The sequence below is a fragment of the Pseudopipra pipra genome, chromosome 5 (genome assembly GCF_036250125.1).
Source record: "Pseudopipra pipra isolate bDixPip1 chromosome 5, bDixPip1.hap1, whole genome shotgun sequence".
Lineage (NCBI taxonomy): Eukaryota > Metazoa > Chordata > Aves > Passeriformes > Pipridae > Pseudopipra > Pseudopipra pipra.
Window position 1 is genome coordinate 33,860,368 of NC_087553.1, and position 14,832 is coordinate 33,875,199.

A 14,832-nucleotide genomic window follows, 5' to 3' on the forward strand; every position below is an offset into this window, starting at 1 on the left:
CACAACGCATGTAGCTGCCTCTGCCAGAAGTTCTCACATCCATAACCCAGGATGAAGTGCTTGCTTACTAATTATATTTTTGAAAAGTAAGGTGGTCAAAGTGAACAGCTGACAGAAAATTTTCAGTAGAACAAATAAATCAATAAACCACATGGCAGAAGCAGAAATGAATGAAGAATCACTTTGATAAATACATCTGAACCTTTAAATGTTGCTTATAAAGCTAAACAAGACACAAATTCTCTACATCCCTCCCCCTACATTGGGATATAAACCTAAAATTTAAGATTTATTTTAAATAGAAAATTGTCTAGATGTCATTACAATATTAAAATTCAGCTTTTTTCTAAGGTGAATAATTACAGAAATAATGCCTCTAATTTTTTTTTGGATTGCTATCCTTTGAAAATTTTGACAAAATTCTTTAAGAAAACACAATTATAGTGAATCATAATTACAATGGACATAAGTTGCTGGTTTCCACTGAGGAAAAATTATGGGAATATATTAAAGGACTGATAAAAGAATTGTGAATATAATATACATTTAGCTATTTTAAGCAAAAATTCCTTAGATTCACTTTTGCTGGGAAGTACCATTTAATAGATTTTTTCCTCCCTCTGGAAAGGCAAAGGAAAAAGAAATCTCTCCCTTCTTTGCACTTTGATTTGGTTTATTTACATTAATTTCCTAAACCAAAACTTTAATTTTCAACCTCTTATGCCTGAATCCAATCTTGTACAACTCTTGGCTTTGGTGGGATAACCCACAGAAAGGCTGAGAGACTGAGAAGCACTCCGTTTCTTTGACTTGCCTGTTATTAGAACTACCAGTTTTGTTAATAGTATAAGACAGCAAACAATCACTCTGATGCTTACTGCATTTATTTTCATTTGAAAGTAACTAGAAGGCCAAAACCTCTCAAGGATTGTATTCATTCCACTAATGTCCCAACATTTTTTTTAACATAACATTTCACCAACTTAAGCATTAACAGGGGAAGTGCTACCTCTCAGTCTGTTATCAGTCAGAAACAAATGGGAAAATTGTGGCTGTGATGCAGAATGCATTAAACTGTAGTTAGTTTGGTTTTTTTTTGAGCACATTGTCCCTCAAGTTCATCCAGTTGGTGATTGTTTCATCTGGTATTTATGTCTTATCCTTTAGACTAAAAGGTTTTAGGGACACACACTTTGTCATCAGTTAGGTACATGCAGTGTTTAATACAATTAGATCAAGACTTATTTTTAAGCAGTAACAAAGTAAAAATTACTGACAAATACAAATATAAGGCAAAGCATTGGCTGCTCTGTCTTGTTTTGGAGAGGGCTTACTTGTACTTGACAAGATGAGATCAGGTAGGATGTCCGGAGGGATATTGCATCTTTCCTCTGAAACTACAGAGGGGCAGTGGCAACCGTGAGAGCTGCTCAGTCTCACACAGACATAAAAGAGGCTGCAGTGGGCAGCAAGGAAGAGACAAATTTCAGCCTTACCAGAATATGCTTCTAGGGACCAGAGCAGAGGTGGTGTCACTGAGAAAGTCACTGGCATTCACTAAACACCACTCAGGGACTGAGAGCAAGGACTGACCTTCAAGAACACAGATAGCAGAAGGAGAGGGGTGTATAAACCTTCTAGCTTTTGTTTTCTTCCCTTATTTCAATTTTCTCTAATTGAGAGATGCATAATTTAGCTTTAAAATGGAATTTCCATTCTCACTTCAGCCAAATAAAACTGATCTTAGAAGTTCTTAGGTCCTTGTGGAAAAAGCTCAGCACCCCTAAATTAGCCTATTGGAAAATATATATAATATATAGAAGTATATGAATCTGTTACTAGGACTATGTGAAACGAATAAATAAAAAATGTCAAATGTTGTAGGACAAATTTCTTCCAGAGAAAAGCACATAGAACTGGTCAAATCTGCACTCTGTGTTGCACCTTAAATATCATCAAGACTGTGGCTTACTCTTAGTTGACGAAACACAAGCTTGTTCATGTGCACTCTGGCAGTGTGAAATGATCTAAGTATGAACAGAGAAACCATTGTTTTACCCTTAGAACATAAGTAATTAGTAATAATAAAAATATTTTAACAGGACAAGAACCTGCATGGCACTGCTAGTAAAATAACCCATCTTCTCTTTGCTTGAGCATTTTAAAGAAAGTTCCTTTTCATCATCTCTGTGTAGAAAGTCCTATTAACTTGTACTGTTTAATATCACACTGATGATTAATATTAATTTTATATGGTTAGGGGAAAAAAACACCTTAGGTCTGTATAGTCAAGGTAAACATCTGTTGCCATTTTATAAAATGTCCTACAATTTGTGCTCGTGCTGCTTTGTGGAAGAGCACACTACTACAGCCTCTTCCTCACCATGTGTCTCCAAATTTCCATTCCCACTTCATGCACATACCACCTTTGCAGCAAGATCAAGCACTGAAAAACACTTTGATAAAAGGATGGCAGGGCTACTGAGCAAATGCATGGAGCGTGTTGATTTCCCTTTGGAACAATGGCTATGAACAAAGAAGGGAAAATAGAGCTTGGCCTTCTTCAGATGCCAATATGGTATTATCCTGGAATTTGCAAGATTCAGTGCTTTTGCATTCCTGTGATTCAGATGGACCTGATCAGTAGCATCCTGAAAGGTCAAGGAGCTGTTTGGAGCTATGGTGCTGGCTTCCCAGCTGCACATGGTCCCCTGACCAAGTGAAACAGCACATAGCAGAGTGTATAGTGCCTTATGATTTAATAAAGAAGAAAGTCAAGGGGTATGGGCTACGTTGGAGAAATTTGTGTTAAAAGGTGATGATTTATTACATCCTGATGTTTGCTTTGGATTTACACTTTGACGTAATATGGCAAGAGATTGCTGGCTTTTCTTATTTGGAATGGAAATTACCTCGTAAAAAGAAATGTGCTAACTAGGATTTTAGTCACATTGATGGAAAGTGGATTACTTTTTCCTCTGACTAATGTGTGTGCAGATTGTAATTAGAAGGCAAACATCTTCAAATGAGTCTGAAAACTGTGGATTCCAAATTTTCTTTAACAAAGCAAATTCGCAGATAAGAAAATAAAAACTGAAGAAAAGCGAAAAAAAGTGTAATTTTCTTGTACTCATCAAAACAATACTAAACCCTGATTCAAAATGTTATTCTAATGTTCAGATCAGAGCACATTTTGGCAGTCACATAAGGAAGCTGAACGAGATGGGAGAAGTGAATGAAGAGGATGAGTTTAACTGCTTAACGGAGTTAGCCCCAGCATAATTATTGATCTTCACAGAGGAAAAATGACAGACCTTTTAACAGTTCATAATACATCCTGTTGTCACATATGCATAATAAAACAGGCCTCTTTAATCTCTAAGCAAGATTCTGAAATATCTATATAGTGGTCAGATAAAACACTGCATTATTGAGAGATTCCTCTGTTTCTGCGAACTTGCCATTTTTCTCCAAAAATCTAGCTTGTCCCACAATCTCCACCTTCCTCTTAAGCAAGAAGCTGTAGCAAGCTGCTGCACTGAAAGAGAAATTTGGATGGTAGGATCTGAAGCTACGTTTATGAGCAACAGAGCACAAGGGCACAAAGTTAAGTTAGGGCTATTGTTTCTGAAAAAAATTGCTGTCTCAGATCTAGATTTTTCAACATGAAATCAAAATTATATTGATGAAGTAGTACTGTCTCTAAATATATGTTAGGATTGTGTCTTTTCCTTTTTCCTACCAATTTTTACCTTTTAGAGCACAGTTCCAAAAATGAGTTCATCTCAAATCAAAATTTCTCTTTGACTTTCTTACTGTAGCTATTAGGACATGTGGTATAAGTCTCAGCTGCAGAACTGGAAAATAATTTCCTTGGAATGTGTCAGGTTATTCTCTGAAATCAGTGTTGACTTATACGTTTCCGCACCCCTTGAAGAAACTAGTTAGTAGTTTGACCCTTTATTTTTTGGCATGATCAATATCTATTCATGTTTTTTATTTTAGTAATAGGATGCTAATGGGACATTAAATGTTCTAGAAATTACATGGTAAAGCCATCTGTAATACCTGTAAAAGAAAAATTATAAAATTGGTTTGAGTTTCTGAATATATACAGGGACATACTCCATTATTTATATTTTCAGCAAAGGAATTTAGAATAGATTATGCTTTGGACAGTGAAACCTTTAGCTCTTATTCTCATACAAAGGCTATGATTGTTGGCAACTCATACAACTCTCATACTACTCTATGATTGTTGGCAACTTAACTTTGCTTTGTTGGAACAATGAAAAAAGAAGTTCTGAATATTGTTGGGACTCAAAAACATAAAACTCTGTAGAAATGTTAAACATATTTCATGATCATAACTAGATTACAATTTAGATATTGTCTTTAAAATGCTTGACATGCATATATAGCATAAATGAGAATGATTTGCCTGTTTAATATATAAGAAAATGTGTACCTTATTAGTAATTTTTCATACTCTGTGATCTTTCAGAGCTGTAACTATGTCTGCCTTTGATTGATTACTTCACTTCTTTCTACTGCATCTCTCTCACAGAAGTATATAATGAGCAACAGTATAGGCTTTGTAATCCTACATTGAAAGGAAAGATTGAGAGTGATAGTGCTCATATCAGAGATTATATATGTGAATTTGAAGACAAGATATTTCAGTTTAAACGGGTGTTTTGTTTGATATGAAATTTTATTCATCTTATTCAGGTTAAAACTCCTAAACCTATGGCTTGTATTAATTTAAACTATTAAAGCTGGTGAAGCTGTCTGGGCCTAGCCCTTAATCACTTTCCAACATCTTCCTGGTTTGAAGAGCTCTTAAATTCAGCATAAATTACATTTTCTCACTTAACATTCTTCTAACATCAAATAGGAATGGAATAAGGCCCTATTAATCTGATATTTCACATGTACTTGAAACTCACAAAACAATAATTAATTCCAAGATTTTTTTAGCCTGTATAAAACTCATAATCCTTTCATTTTATGATCTGATGATTATAGCTCCATGACTTAATTTTCTTTTTTTTTTTACCTGCAAGGTAAAGTTTACATTACGAGGAAAAAAAAATCCACTGATGCAGGTTCAGAAGCTCAAAGCAAAACTTTATTAAAGGGAAATTTGTAAAGAAAATATGTCAAGGAAAGCTAAAGCGAAACCCTAGGTTATTTCTTTAATTATCCTCTGAGGTTATTCTTCAATTGTTTCCCTTTTCTACTAAGCAAAACTACTCAGAGTGAGTACTGGCATATTGTAAATGGGCTAGAAGTGGCACACTTTAGGTTTTATATTGATGTTTGTTTTTCATATTTACTAACATCACCCTGGTAGGGTTACCTCTCTGAGTAAGAAAAGGGGTGCACTGTGTGTGTCTATGAACGTGTGTGAACAGAGGAACAAACCACAGCAGCAGACTCACTGCTGGAGGTAAGTGAGTCACAGCAATTGCTCCACTTGCCCTTGGTAGGTTTGTCCGCAGGTATCGTGCCATGGGTAACTGTGGGCATGCTGATGTTCACACAGACGACTGCAGTGCCGTGAATCATGGTGCAACATGCAAATCAGGGTAAAGTCACGGGGAACAAAAGCATGCTGCTTCTCCAGTCCAAGGATGTGTGCTCTGTCCATGTAAAAGGTAAGCATTTAGGTTATAAGTTTAGCTGTACTTTTACATTATATATCCTTCTCCCTCAATGAAGACATTTGCAATTCATGAAATTCTTTTAAGTAGCAGAAATAACTCATTGTTCTTCAGTGCTTGAAGTAGTTTGAAGTACAGTCTAAACAACATTTTTCTTGATTGCAAAATTCTGTTACTAACAGAAAACTCTAGTTTTCTAGTAGTACTCTATACCTGGGTGTATGTAGTAATTGTATAGCTGGTAAGTATCTTAGTATTTTAACATGTTTCTTAAAAATGAAAGTTAAAAAGAAGAATTTCTATACTGTTAAACCAGTGTCAAAACTTCAGGATGACATGTTCTTGTTTTATTTCTAGACCTCAGATCTATCTGTCTCTATAATGCCCTTAAACCCGCAAACTTAATTCCAGCAACACTGTGGGCATTGTTTCTCAATACACATTTAGTATCCTGCAGTTAGCAGAAAATGCTGTAAGTAACCATTTTGATTTGAACTCCTATAAAATTTCACAAACCAAGTTAGAGAAAAGGTTGAACATCAGGATAGGTCTTTGAAATACAAATTGTGTAATAATAAGAAAAAAAAAGAATGAAAGAGAGGAGGATGAGACAGGAGGAGCATGCATCCATCCAGTTTTCTATCAGTACTAATGGAGTTGTATCAGAAAGCAGTTTACTCTCGCTACCAAAATGCACAGCATCAGTCAAACCTTCAGTTATGGAAAGGAGGAGCAAATGGCTAAATTGAATTAATCAGATAAGAGAGAAAAAATGTAGACAAAAAGCTCTTTCAGCCAAGCTAAGACATGCAGAGTAACATGTGATGTTGTCCTGAGCTTTGAACATGATGAAATATTCCTAACAAGATCTTAAAGGAGAAAAAAACCCAACAAACCAAAAACTGCAAAGCTAAATTAAATACTAATTTAGATGCTCTCTGAGATTTTTCACAAAAATTTAAAGTTTCTGGACTTGATATGAAGTATTTCACTGAACCATAGCTTTAAAAAAATATATGTTTTAGCTGACAAATTTCAATGAATAAGTGTTAAGTCCACATTACTGCTTTTGCTGATAGTTCTTCTCCTCCCTCTTTAGAAGACACTATTTCCATGCTCATTAATATGTGGAGACATCTTGTATTTTGCCACTTTCATCATAGCAGTGATTATCTGATAATGGATTCAGTTATCTCCCCTTTTCATTGTTACCTACTGCTCAGCCATGACATAGGAGCTTTTCTCTGCCTCTTCATCTATTTGAGTATCAGTGGATTTTGGAAGCAAAGACTATACATACTCTGACTTAATTTTTTCTATCTTTTGGCCAACAAACACTTTCTGAATAATGTATTTCATTCAGCTTTCAGGCTTATTTAGACCTTTCAGACCTTTTTTAGGTAAAAAACAATTTATGATTGCTAATGAAGTGGGTTTCACTTCTTTGTTTGTAGATTGATATTATTTAAAGAAACATTGTTTTGCGAAAAATTCTGAGCAGTTAGAATTTTCAAACCAATATTTCTAGTTAATTTCTTTTGCTTGCAGGTGTCCTCATCATGAGAAAATACAGCTGTATGTTTGAAATCACCTAGGCCAAGAATCAGGTCCTTTCTGGAGAACACAGGAGAGAAACTATTTTCATACTAACTTTCAAGGTTGCAAATACTATTTTGGTTCTGTATTAACTTGACCCAAATAGTCTGGACTTTTATTACGAAAAAATTTCCAGCATTCAAATTTATTTCCCATATTTTATAATGCAAGGGCATAAATCTAAGGCAAGTGTACATTAAAGATAGGTTATATTTTAAAACTCATTGTTTCACATTTAGGTGAGTTGAGAACAGAAGTATAAGAGGTCCACTGTGTTCCATACTGCGTGAGAAAATAGGTGTCCTTGTCCCAAATGATTTTCAGCCTGAAAAATTGAGGGATTAGTGATTTTTAGACTCAATAGTTAAATATATTACAACATTGCAAAATTCAAATTTTGCTAAATGGAAAGTTGATTTTCACTGAAGACAGATTTTAATTCTCTTTTAGATACCATATTACCTTTTTTTTGCTTTTGAGTGGGTGTATAGTTATAACCAGAGAAAAGTACCAGACTATTTTTGGAAAAGGAGGCAAAGGTAAGGAAGATCCTGAATAGCTCTCAATCTAATAATGACTTCAAAGGTGCCAAAGATGTGAACTTTACAGAAACACAGGAATTAATTACTTATCTAAGTTATGACCAAAGTACTTGTGAATTTGCCCACCCTAAACCGATTGCCAAACAACTGTTATGAGCCAGTGGTGAGAAAACAAGTGAGGAAGGTGACTACCTTCTTTGGTACAAGAAATGGAACCTTGTACTTGTTATCATGGCACTGCAGAGTGGATGTACCCTGCCAGAGTCCTGGTTCAGGATTTTGAACCTGGCAGCTGAAAATTAAAATCTGGGCCACTTTTTGAGTTATCTTACACCTAAAGGATGATATATCCAGTTTGTCGGTGCTGTTCTATTACTGCAATATTGTCACTCACAGAAGAGAATAAAAATGGGCTCTGAGTAGTATCTGTTTTATTGTAGAGTAAATGTGGAATCATAAGGAAGACAAACTCTTTTGCTCAGTGTCTCTGCTTCCGAGGTTTGCCCATCCTGTTGTGGATTGCCTTGCTTCATCCCACAGATTTGTAGCCCTAAGACAGTCCTTCATGGTTCATTTTTCTCAGCATGGATTTGCAGTAGCTTTTTCCATTTCATAACTCAATGGTCAACTTACAAATAAGAGAGAAGAAAAAATGACTGAATCCCATATTAAGAAAATATAGTATATTTAAGTTGACATCTAAAATGTTTTCTACTCCTCACAACCTGAATGCTGAATTAATTTTGAAATTCATCTTCATAATAAAAGCCAGCTCAGAAATTTCTGTGGTCAGAAACTCGTGTCTGTTTTAAGCTAAATGCATCTGCTTTTAACTTATTGGACAATTCAGTCATTTAAACAAATGGTTGAGTATTATTTTCATTCTACTGTCATCACTGTTTTATCTGAGATGTCACAAAAAGTACATTTAGTCCTACAGGATGAGTTGGAGTACTCTCTATGCTAACATCTAAAATTATATATCATGCCAAAAATTTGTTTCTCAGACAATAAAGAATGTGCAGTATGAAAAAAAATTATACACTTTCTCTCATATATAGAAATGGTAAAAAGATAAAAAGTAATCTGTGTCCATATATTAGAGAATCTGAGAGTATGTCACTATGGTGAAAGAAAAGCAATTTTAAAGTATATCCATGATTCAGAAGCACGGCTCTGTTTCAGACTGATAAAAATCATGCTTTAAAGTAACTTACATGCTTTTTAAAACCATAGCCAGAAGCAAATACCTGTTGTCAGGAGAACAGGGTTACATCCTAAAGGGAAATGATTATAATCTATATACCAAAACATGGCAGAGGAATGTACAACTTTGCTGCTTTTTTCAGATGATTTTATTTCAGATTTCATTTGGCACTGATTCTCATCCCCTACAGGTTTCAGGACGACTTTCTTCTACTTCACAAGAAAAGAAATAAGTGGATAATGAACAATAAATAGTAGAGTTTATATTTAGTCTAACAAGATGCAGAAAGTAAATAATTTCTGCATATTTGCAAATTATGACAACATTTTAAATTTGAGATTTATGTAGCCAGAGGACAAATTTTACAGCTCACAACTGGGAAGCTGGCAGGATATCATTCTTTTGATTATATGCAACAGACATAATGTTGTCCAATACATGCTCTAGAAATTGGCATTAGCTGTTCAGTTAAGCCAGGCAAATAAAAGAAGCAAATATATCAATTAAGTAGATTTGCCACATGCTGTTTTACCATCACCCTACTTTGATCTGTTTTTAAGTAATTCACATGAGAATACACTTACATAGATGTGGAAAGCATATAGCATTTCTATCATACACTACTTTATCCTAATGCCCTTTACAAGAGGCACAGTCTCTCCAGGATCCCTGTAGCTATGTTCTCATCCAGAAGACACAGAGTTCTGAATTTGATGCCACCCTTGGATTAACTCTCTCCACTGACCACACTATCAGGCCTGACTGGTGTCCTGACCATCGAATGTCATCGTGCATTTCCTGAAGCAAATCCACACTGTGCTTAGCAAGAGCAGCTTGTCAGCCACAGTCCTTAGAGGCAAGCAATGCCGAATTGTGAGAGTCGGTGAACCTGACAGATGGATATGCATGTCTGTCTGCCTGTCTGTCTGTCTGCCTCTCTCTCTCTGTGATACATGATTTATTCATAGGTGAGGGTATGTATGTATATGCACAGCCACATACACATGAGAGATGTATGTATATGTATATCCACATATATCCATGTATATATATGAAAATGTATATATACAGGTGTACATATAGATGAATAGTTTATGTATGCATATTTATATAGAGAGAATATGTCAGCTTCAGTAAAAGTAAATATAATTCTATAAGTATTATCTGATAAAAACACCTGTCAGTCAACAAGAGTTATATTTTGAAGCTGTTTTCATGTTAGTCCATTATTTGTAGGATGACTGATCTGATTCCTGTCAGACTTGGAATAAAAAAGCAAGCAATATGACGATAAGCAATATAATCACTATCCATCTAAGTACCACAAAGGTACAGTCATACTCTTTCTTCTCCCATTGTAAAACAAACAAAGTCTGTTTGTTAAATTAAAACACTACATGCTAGTTTACTAGTTCTTTTTTTTTTCAATGAACTTGAGTATGAGCCATAGGTGTTTTATTTTATTCAGAAGCATTTAATGAAAACACTTATTTATTCAGTCTTAATTTCATCACATAGACATCATAATTTTCAATGACACGACATTTTAATTGCATTTGTAGAAAGATAACCTTTCTTTTGCATGTAGTCTCAGGATTTTTTTACCAACGTCTCACATTATTAATTCAGATCTATTAAGTTTCCTTCTTGCTAACCTGTGTAAAAACTATAGCTAACTCTTTCCCACCAGGCACTCTGCACGTAATAAACATCCCTTGGCTGGTATGAGGTACAGAGAGCTCTCTCTTTTTTCTAGCTAGAACAAAAGCTGATTGAGTTTGGGTTTCACAGTGATGCATCCAAATTAATTTACACAATTTTTCCAAGGGACTTTAGATTTTGTTTGCAGGACTTCTGTGATTTTTAATCCCTCTATTTCTCAGATCAAAGGAGATGACATAGAAGAGATTACAGTGTTTTAGCTCAGATATAAGAGAGAAAATTCTAATTTGCTAAATCACTGTAAAGAGAAATTAGGAACATCTGTTTGTTTATCTTCATATTTTTTAATAAAAATATGCAAAGCTAAAACGGGTTGAAATCATCTTTCCCTCCTCTAACCTCATATTAGTTTTTAATGCCAATCCCTTGAGTATGTATTGTACTATAACTCTAGCCAAATTCAAACTGCATAAACAAAAGAGTTGGCCTAATGAATTTATACAACAGATAATTTGCTCTTTTAAATACAAGGTTAAATTCTCAAAGATATAAATATTCTACTAGTGCAGAAAGTAATTAGGCTAGAATGATGACAGAGTTTTAAATTATCTTTTTTAAAGCTTTGTCTTTAAATTTTTGTTTTCAACAATTCTCTATGTATTAAATGCCTGTATCTGCTTACTCAAAGTAATTATAAATGTAGTTTGATATAAGGAAAATAAATTGAGTAATTGCAATGACTGAAGGATTCTCTCTGCAAAAATCCCCAAATGAGAATGCAATTTCTATTGATGAATAAAAAGTGAAACAGAGCACGTTACACTTACACAAAATTGCAAACATACGTACATATATATTTGAAGAACTACACTTGCTAAACTAAATCACTTTCTTCAGCATAGTCTACTCTTGGATCTTTCACTAAACGCTGAACTGAGCCCTCGGTGCTGCTGCTTCTCCATACCCATGTTTTGTGCTAATCCTCCAAAAAGTGCCATACTCATTATGCATATGTGAATCTGGTGGCCAAAATTACACAACAGTCATATTGCCACCATGAAGTATGTACCAAATCTCATCCTCCCACCCTCTGGCATAGTAATGAGCATATTTGTTTAGCAAGACGTTCTGTTCTCTACTAACTTTTTTCCAGATTTCGACAGATTTATGGAAAGCTTTTGAAAACAGCTGGAAAAATACTCAACTGAATTTAGTAGCACTTATCAGTTCTATTGGGTAAACATGACTGTAACTCTCTGCCCCCAATCTGAATAAGCATTTCCCATAATTAAAGACTCAAGTTTATTTCTGTGTATTCTGTTTACTTTTACAGATAAAATAGTAATATTATTTGTATGCTTTTTCACTGGGATCCCTTAGGAAGTCAATAATATATTTTCACTTTTTATAACAAAACCTATCCTCTTCATTGATTAAACAATAATATCAGCACTAGGAAGCAGACAGAGATTGTTTTGCAGGGTCTTGTGGTCCTCATTTGTCATGTCAGTAAGACCATTGCATTCTAAAGATAAGAAACCAGGAAAATCAGCTTTCTAAGTAGTGCTTTCATGTGAATCCAGCATTAATTTTTGCTTTTTACATATTCACAATAGATACATTACTTTGGACATACTATTTTTGTGAATGTGTATATGTAAAGAATCTTTCTGTCTGTTTAATCATACTTCACCGAACATGGACATGGAGCTTGCCAAACTTTCTCAATCAGTTACCTCTCGAAAAGTTGGTTCTGTGTACTGACTTCCTGAGAGATTTTGGCTTAAAGCAAGTCTGATGCACAAAGCAGCAGTGCTTACAAGTACTCTGCCTGTCTTCCCTGAGGCAGTCATGGCCATGATGCACATTCCTGACTACTTCTCTTACTCTGGGGAGTTATTTCTTGCTAGTTCATACTTGCAGCAAAGTAAAGCTTTTGTTCATGTGTACTTAAACATTTTCAAGGATTGTGAAACTCTAATTGTTACTTACCATGGAAATTTTGCTGTTGATTTCACTAAGCACAGGATCAATCCCAGCTGTCATAGCTCTGAACCATGTAAACCAGGCAGTATCATAAGAAAAGCACACGTACAGGGAAATAAACTCAAAGTCTACTGATTAGTTTGTGATTTCAATTCCACAGTAGAACACTCCATACTGCTCTCAGGTATACAGTAGTGTCCAGGCTAAAGCAACAGCACCAGGAAAAAGAACTAACCAAACAAGGTCTTCCAAAACTCCAAACCCTCCAGCCAAGGTCTGGCATCCCAGCTAGTGCACTATCACATCTGCAAATTGCATTTAAGGTTTGCTTTTAAGTCACAAGCCCTTTTTAGCTTAATATCTCTCACTTTGAAACTTTAAAAACATTGCTAGAATGACTCTCCAAAGTCTAGGTATAATTTCAAAGAAAAGTCTCATCAAAATAATATAAGTTCATTAATATCTCATTTGTCTAGCAGTAAGGGAAATCAGAACACCCTGTAAAGAAAACATCCAATAAGAATATCAGTGTAAATATTGCATAATTTGACTTCGGCATACAGAAAATAATATTTATTTTCAGCAAATATGGGTTAAAGATTTCCAGCATTTGTAAATGTATATTCAGAAAAACATAATTTGAGAAAGCTTCATGCCCAAATTGAATCATAACAGTCTTTATATAATATTCATATTAATACAATACATAGGTTGCAAAATAATATATGAGGTGAATATATAGATTGATTTTTTCCAGTCTGTTATTTTTAAACCAGCATTCTTACATTCTGTCATTTTCAAATCCTTCCTCATCATAAATTCTCATAATATGGATTTAGTCAAAGCACACAGCTAGATAGCTTGAATCTCAAGTTCATGTCAAAATATTTCTGTTGTAATGAGACTAAATTAAGGACTTGGGATCTCATATATGTATCTACATAAAATGGAATTTTTTAGCTGCCTCAAAATTAGGAGTCTGGATTAACCTAACTTTTTGACTTCTTTACAGCTTCTGGACAGAACAGGTATCCACAGAGCAACCTATCACACCCCACAGAGGAATATAAGTAACAATAATATTGAGATGGCTAACACTGTGTTAGATAAATCCTATCTTTGAAGTAATTGTGACACACACATATATTTTTTTCATTTGCTATAGCAAAAACAACCAATCAAACACCCAAATACAAATCAAAATGAAAAAAGCACCTGATTTTCAAGAGTAAGCTAGTGTTTAACATTTGAAAGAATTATTGATTTTTCTAGTCCAAAATAAAAGCACCATTGCAAATTTGAATTGGTTTAAAATTCACATATTATAATTGACAATAAAGAAGACAAATTTAAAAAAAAAGAAATACCGGGTATGATGCATTGTAATTCACAAAAGTGAAAAAATAACTACTAAAATCATCAGGTTTTTTATATACAAACTATTTTCAATATTAGAACATACACTCACATGTTCAGAGTTAATACAAATGCAATTATTTACATAATGGAAAAATAATCTTCCTTTTTTTACCAATTCTGTTTTCCCTTGTGATGGCATGATGTTAACCTGTTAAAGAAATAAATTGCTATTCCATAAAGGAATAAAGTATTAAAGCATAAAATAGGCCTTTACAACTACAAGCAAACACCCTTGTTGTATAGCTTCAGCAACTACCTGTCTTCATGGAAAAATGAGCAATTGAGCAGTTTTATGGTTTTTCCCACTAAAAAACACTGCTAAATTAATTAGTGTTACTATTTAATAGTCTGTAGAGTGCAACGTCTAACAAAACAGTTAAATAGTTAAAACGCAAATCCCAGACCCTTTATGTATGTATTTGACTTGAAGTTTTCTAGTAGTGTAGAGAAAAAAGAATTGTCTGAATAAACCACTTATTGTCAATATTGTTCCCGTGGGCCAATGAAAATAAAAAATGACTGAATCTAAGTTTTGGATAAATAAAATTGTTTTGATGCTATTTACATCAAAATCTTTGATTATTTAGTAGAATGTAAATCAGTACTAACTTAAATTAGTTGGGGTTTTACAACAGCCAGTGCCATTAACACTAAGTGATGTTCCTATAAACTGAAAGGCCAAAAATGTTAAAATCCTTGTTTAAAAGATACACAAAAATTGATTAAGCCAATAGTAAAAGAGATAGGGTAAAAA